Here is an 8053-nt window from a genome sequence, read left to right as displayed (position 1 = left end):
GAATTGCCGTAAAATTTGCAAAATATAAAGGAAAGTGCAGGAAGATAGCAATGCATCATTATGTAGCTGTGCAATGGACTTGATTCAGAGATGTACACAATGCCGATATTTACAGAGTTGAGCAATCATCGGCCGACTGCACATGCATCATGATCGCACTGCGCACCCTCCAAGGTACCTCATTGATGCCGCTCGCAGTGAGGATTTCCTTGCAGAGTGACTGACAGTCAGAGACCGTTTGGGGGAGGTAATAGGGAGGGGCGGCAAAAACGCAGGAGTGTCCAGGACTGTTTAGCCAACAACTGCGATCCTGTATGCAGAAAACATGGCGCCAGCATCTTAGTTCCCGTGGCAATTCTACACGACCTTAGGGTTCATCAGGGAGTCGATTATGGAAGGACCTGTGATTGCTGCTGTGTATTTATACACAGGTGCTGGGATCTGTGAGGCCGCCGGTGGACGAATCTATATATTTCCAGGCAGTGACAGCATTAGCATATTGTCACACATTAGCTGCATACAAATTCACAGCTGCGAATGCATTAGTGTCCATTTCTGTACCAGGACCAATGGTGCATAAATAATGCCCTGTACACCTATATCCACTGCAATATGTACATTACCTGATGTGTAGTATGATTATATAAACTGTATATGAATGCAACTTACAGTATTTTTCATGAGCTACATGCAAAAGCACCAGGATTATTCCTTATTTACATGTATATTCTTGCACATGTGATCCAGGTAAGCCCCTCTTCTGGGGGATAGGAATTCACAATAAATGTCAAATTGTTTAGACATAAAGGGGTAAATTCAAATCTTAACACGCCCCGTATCTCCCGTCTAAAGTGACAGGAGATAGAGGGGCAATATTCAAATGTCCCCTGTTAACGCCCCTTTTGCGCCCAGTATAGTCGGGTTTAGGCGCACAAAGCACCTAAACCCAACTAAACTAATGGGCACGATCGTGAAAAGACCCAAACGGGTCTCTTTACATGCATTTCAGCTCCCTACCTCCACTGAAATGATCTTGGCGCGCCCGTCGGCAGTAACATTAGAATACCACCGGCGGCCGGGAGGGGGGGGGGGGGATAACATTTGAACCCGGCCCATAGATACATTATGAACAGCAGTGAAGTGTGGTATTGCTGCTATCAGACTTTGCACATATCACCCTAACTATCCTACCTGAAGATATGTTTGTTTGTTTGTTTGTTTGTTTGTTTCTTTTTGTTTAGGACCTGATTTAGTGTGGGAGACAAACATGCAACCGTGGGCGTGAGCCAAATGGCCATAAGATTGCAGGTTTTTTTTGTGTGTGTATGTAATACAGCATCTAGATGCAGCTAGGTCTTGTTGTTCCACAATAATATTTAATGTATTTTCTACTTCTCAGTATAGGTCTGTGGCATCAAGCAGGTTTTTAAGAAAAACATGTGGCAAACAACATGCAGAAAACAGCTGCTTCCATGCATGGCAGTTGTATCAGCCACATTATTTCCTGCTGGAGATGTTTGCAGTAGCTCCTGTGTGAAATATAAAAAAGCACATTTCTTGCATAACGCCATCAGAATCATGTTTATGGTTAACTGCAATATTATTGAAAGGGTGGTCATCAGTATGCCGACTGACGGGATCCCGGCGCACAGTATACCGGTGCCGGGATCCCGACAGCCGGCATACCGACACTTATTCTCCCTCGTGGGGGTCCACGACCCCCCTGGAGGGAGAATAAAATAGCCGTGCCCGTAGCGTGGCAAGCGCAGCAAGCCTGCAAGGGGCTCATTTGCGCTCACCACACTGTCGGTAAGCCGGCAGTCGGGCTCCCGGCGCCAGTATGCTGGTCGCCGGGAGCCCGACCGCCGGCATACCATAGTGAACCCTATTGAAATGCCGCATGAGCTTAGACATTTTTTAATTTCTGAGCTTGAAGTCAAAACCTAATGCCATATACAGATGACTTTATTAGGCATTTTAACAGAGACATTAGGCCCTGTGTCTCTGCACTTCCTCCTGTCCTGCCTCCAAAAAAGCCAGATACTCAGGGCATGGATATTGCAACAAATATTCTAAAACCAGCACACTTCCTCATCGCTGTAATTTAATTAATTCGGTATTATTGAAAAGATAATTAAAGAATTTTCCCCGTTTACATATTTGCTTTATGCCCGTGTTCCATCTGCCCAGACTATCCTGCTGTACTCCCATCACTTTTGAGATCCCCTCAAATGGCTTCTAGGACCTTTAAATTGGAGTTCGGTCAAGACATTCTATAGAAGGTTCAGAATGACACTAACTGGGAACTACGCCATAAGGTCAACATGCTTTCCGACCACCTTGCTTAAAATGATGATCTAGAAAATTGGGAGTGAAGAATAAACATTCACATCCGCAATATCCCGAAGTGAATCACCCCTGATGCTCTAGACCCATATTTGTACGCTCTCTTGTCATCCCTGTTTCGGGGGCCTTAGTTCGTGCTCTAAGCCTCTTGAGCGAGCCCACTATGCTGTTAGATCTAAGCCCTGAGACAACAAACTGCTTAGGAACGTTGTCATGAGATTCCTAAACTATAAAGACAAATAACTTATCTCTATACTGTAGCTCTCCTCCACACTCTACTTACTCCAGGGTTAACTTACTCCTGTGCTGTACTCTAGCTTCCAAGTACTCGGTAGACTTTTCTATTATACCTTTCCCCGGGTCCGACAAATCCATTATCACCTCATCGTTCAGCCTTCTGGACACTTCTGTATCTTGGCTCTCATGAAGGCTGAATGTAGCCCTTCTGAAATTAACACGGTTTCAAGACAAAATAAAGGCCACTATTAGACTATTTCTAACATTCAGTAATATGCTAGCTCTCCTCTCAACTGGGAAGCTCATAGATTGGTTATTTGCAGCCATATTATTAGTTATACCTCACATAGGAACAAAGGACAAATGCTTAAATTAGCTGAATTATTGGAGAGGGTCTACAGCTTGTAGGGTAACCTAATAATTGCCAGGGGGAGCTTAGTGCTCTTCTGTCTGAAAAAAGACAGAGAATTACCCTCACTGGCTTAACCAACATGAAGAGTAACACGGTATACACTATGCATGTCAGTAGATTAAAAGCCCGTAAAACTGTGTTTGCCATATTATTGAGATGGAGACAGGCATTAATCAGTACAACCCAGTAAAAATGATTAGTATCTTAAAACAGGTCATGACGAGCGCGAGTTGTCTCCCTCATATTATTAGTAAAAGTTTCTAATATAGCGCAGCATATTCTGTTGCACTTTACAATTGGAAACAACAGTTATAAAATTAAACCGGTTAATAACAGACAGACATAGAAGCAGGAAGGCCCTGCTCGCAAATTTACAATCTATAGAGATTCTCTCCTCCTGTGCTCAGTGCACCAAACCTGTTTCCGTGACATGACGTTATCACCGTACACCTCAACAAGTTGGAGATGAATTCCAACTGCTAATGTGTCCTTTAGATGCTAAGATCTGATCACATTGCTCACCTCAATGTGTGAAAATGTGTCCGCCACCCCCGCCATCTTACAACTGATGTTGGGACAGTATGACTGATATGAGGCGCAGTGTAATGGACATAAGGGGAAGTAGTGGTCTGCTTGCTCTGGCCTAGGGGCGTATGAAATACAGAACATTACACATGTGAAAGGTCTTGTTACCTTACTTATTGAACAACCCTCGTATTTCAGTGTACCCCAGCCCTACATAGAGCTAAGTACACCAATTGGTTGGTTTCACATATTTCTTGTGCTGCTAAATATCAATTGGCCCGTAACTGGGAGAAACCCTTTCCTCCTTCTTGTCAGAAAATGTTAAATTGGACTTTATTTGTAGCCAAAATAGAATAAATTACTAGCATTCTTAACAATACAGTGGACAAGTTTAATCAGTTTGGTCCCCATGGTACTAATATCATAATATGACTCTTCTTGGCCTTGAGCAACTAGCTGATATCTAGTCCAAACTATCATGCCCTTCATCTCCCCTTGGTTTGCTCCTGCCCCTACCCCCCACTTCACTGACCTCTCCTCTGTCATCTATCCTCCTATCTCCATTATCCCTGCACCCCCTAGATCTTTCTGTATATTCTTTGTACAATTCTTCTACTCCCATTGGCCACTTAGACAATGTTCCCTTCATCATGGTATGACTCCCCATAACTTGTTGTTACCCACTCTTTCTTATTGTTTGAGACTATTTTATGTCTCCCTGGGATTAGTCTTGCCTTCCCCAATATTGATGTTGCTTCATTTGATATTTTATGCTTTGTATCGATGAGGTCCATTTGTATCGATGAGGTCTATTTTCTAAGCCTTGGATGGAGATAAAGTAAACAGAGAAAAAGTACCAACCAACTAGCTCCTAACTCATTTTTCATGATAGGTGACATGGCACTTAGGAGCTGTTTGGCTAGTACTTTATCTCCATCCAACGCTTAGTAAATAGACCCCTATCTCTCTTTACTGTCTTTGTCATCTTCTAATGGATTTGTTACAATTATTATATTTTCCAAAATAATGATTTAAAATAATACATTTTAAAAATGTAAAAAATATGTGAATATTGATACAGGTTGAGTATCCCATATCCAAATATTCCGAAATACGGAATATTCCGAAATACGGACTTTTTTGAGTGAGAGTGAGATCGTGAAACCTTTGTTTTTTGATGGCTCAATGTACACAAACTTTGTTTAATACACAAAGTTATTAAAAATATTGTATTAAATGACCTTAGGCTGTGTGTATAAGGTGTATATGAAACATAAATTAATTGTGTGAATGTATACACACTTTGTTTAATGCACAAAGTTATAAAAAATATTGTCTAAAATAACCTTCAGGCTGTGTATATAAGGTGTATATGTAACATAAATGCATTCTGTGCTTATATTTAGGTCCCATCACCATGATATCTCATTATGGTATGCAATTATTCCAAAATACGGAAAAATCCGATATCCAAAATACCTCTGGTCCCAAGCATTTTGGATATAGGATACTCAACCTGTACTTCAACTCCACAACACTAATACAGAGGTGCTAGGAAGAGCCCCAGTAATTTAGCACAGGTTTGTGGTCCAATGGAGATGGCCTTACATGTTTTTAGCTGTAGAAAATTAAGATAGGAGGCCACATGCTGTGGCTCTCTCAGTCCCTGGGGTGGAAGTATTAAGCCTGGAGACAGCATAAGGAAGTGATAAACCAGGGACAAGTGCAAGCTGATAAATGCGCCAGCCAATCTGCTCCTGTTAATTTACATATTGGAGCTGATTGGCTGGTGCGTTTATCACCTTGCACTTATCACTGGTTTATCACTTCCTTATGCCTTCTCCAGGTTAATAGTTACATCTGCCCCAATATGTGACCAGTCCAGCCTGGTAAAGTCTGGGGCTGGCTTTGGCAGGGGTATCCCACACTGGAGTAGTGCTTTAGCGGTAACCAGGGCTTAAAGTGGTCCTGGTGAGGTGGTGGAACTCTTGGAGGAGGACCATGGAGGCACCAGGACCTGAGGAAGGAGTAGGTGGCTGCAGCTCATCAGCAACCCTAGTGCCGCCTGGATCATCGATTGACGCAGATGATGGGGTGGGCTTTTCTGTTGGAATTACTGTGCAGGGCAATGGAGGAGGTGGAACTAGTTCCGCCTACCATTACAGGTGGTGGAACTCAGTTCCACCTCGTTCCCCCCCACTTTAACCCCTGGCGGTAACCATATTGGTAAGATCACCTGGAATTCTGGAAGAGTAGCCTACCATCCTGGATTCTACCCATTTCCCCAGCAAAGTGGGTGAGATGGAGGCAAGATGAAACCATTACCTGGGAATGGCATAACTAAAACACTCCCTACGCTGCATGATTGGGTGGGAAGATGTGATTTGCGCTGACATTCCCCAGCATGGCACGTCTGCTCAATTCCTTGATGACCCTCCTGATATTCAGGACCCCCCCCCCTCCACATCCCCTAAAAAGTTTATGTTATCGGTAGGCTCTCTCTGGCTAGTAAGAACAAGTTACCAAGGTAAATGCTCGGGCACAGACTGGGTAACTGTCCTAAAGCTGCTGCTAAAAACACAGGATTAGTCAGTCCTGTAAAACCAAAAAACATTTACAACAAAAGAGCAGCGCTAATGTGTAAATACCAATAAACAAAGGGATGGATTGGATGAAAAGGAAATATATCACATTTATTAAAATACTAAGATAAAACACTGATAAAATCAGCACATTCACCGACAGGTCTTTTCAATCAGTAATGTCCGTTCCTTTTAATACTGGCTGGACAACAATTGGTGTGGAAATTGATATTTCTAGGAGCTGATGGCACAGTCCCAATGATTACATTACTGCTTTTGCGCCGCTGTAGGAAAAGGACCCTTTGGAAAAGTCCTTTAATTAAGGGTTGGTACCGTAGTCCTAGGTCCTCACCAGAATGCGGAGCCTTTCTTGCGGAATATATCACAGGTAAATTGAGATGGAATCCATTCACCAAATTTTGTGTGAGAGTCCAGTCTGGTCCGGGCACTGATAATGCAGCACGTGGTCGGTGATGAAGAAGACACCTTCTCTCTGGCTAATATCCCATCTCTATTCTCTTGGGGAGGATCTGCCGGCCCTTGGGGCAAATGGGAGGCAAATGTGTGCACATTGAGTGATGAATCATGGCAAATGGCTCTGGGTCTCCTAAATGCAGGGCTGCTAACGACACATTTTGGCACCTCCATTGTCAATGTCTCCATGTTGCTACTTTTTGGGACGGAATAATCCGAATATACAGTATCTGGGTATAATTGAAGTATCTGTGAGACTATACACCACACAATGGGTGCGATCGCCGCTGTGCGGTGCTTTTGCACTTCTGCAGGGGGGGAGGGGCGGCACTGACATGCGGGGCGGGATAGCCCTGTGCTGGGCGTCCCCCCGCATGTCTATGATCATGATCATTGCCTGCTCCTGGATGATCCCTGCAGGCCTGGTGCTCCGTAGTTGATTGTCGCTAGTAAACACTACCAATGCGCATTAGAAATATACATATCTAGCTAGGAGTGTTGCATCTAAGTACAACTCATTTGGGCTAAATGGTTGGATTTGTTTTTTGCGTAAGCCCCCACGGAGACAAACCCTATGTCATCACCAGGTCCTCTGCCTGCTCTTTAGCGACCCCTGGGATGCTGGTGTATACTTCTTGTACGTACCTCTTCATGTGGCATCTTTAGATGTTGCCAATTGTCATTCCTATTTACTCCCTTCAATTCTTTGTTCTTTGTTACATTCTTTGTTCTTTTCATAATTATATGTATTGTGCTGTATACATCTTTTAATTGTTTACCTATCCTTTTATGTTTGTTTCCTTTGTATTATTGCACATATGGCTGTAAAATTCAATAAAAAATATTGAGTAAAAAAAATAATCTAAATATGGGCGTATTTTCCTTCGCATGTTCAGTGCAGCAAAGCTCTTTCTTATGCTCCGCCATTGGACTTACATTCATCTCAAAATCAGGACCAAAGATACTGGTGTGAAATATGACAGGAATATATTATTATTACTTCATTATCTGCAAATGAGTGTACATGAATTCCTCTGGCCACTGGAAATATGTTGCCAGCAATACACACTGTAAGAAGTCAACGCTGCACAATGTGATGAAGATGAAGCCGCAATGTATGGGAAGCTGGTACTGAAACTACTGCAAGCTCTTGCATCATGCAAGATTTCATCATCCTTGCATCAGTTACAGAGGGAGAATCGGCTTCACGCTCTGCAGGAGAATAGAGGGGGGATAAAACTGGAATTAGAGGAGGGGGAGACAAGCCAGTAACCCCATCGCTGCTGGGCGGCCGTAGCACTGGCCATGTCATGGGATTAGCAAGGGAAACGCAGATAGCTACAAGAAAGAACGTACAACTGCTTAGGGGCATTATTACAGCAGTAGTTGTTGGTATGCGAAGAATATGTCTGAGATAGGTATTGAAGATAAACGTCTCTTCCTTAATAATACACACAAGTAATTTGCTTCTTCAAAT

This window comes from Pseudophryne corroboree, chromosome 6 (assembly GCF_028390025.1).
Source record: "Pseudophryne corroboree isolate aPseCor3 chromosome 6, aPseCor3.hap2, whole genome shotgun sequence".
Taxonomy (NCBI): domain Eukaryota; kingdom Metazoa; phylum Chordata; class Amphibia; order Anura; family Myobatrachidae; genus Pseudophryne; species Pseudophryne corroboree.
This window is presented reverse-complemented; position numbering follows the sequence as displayed.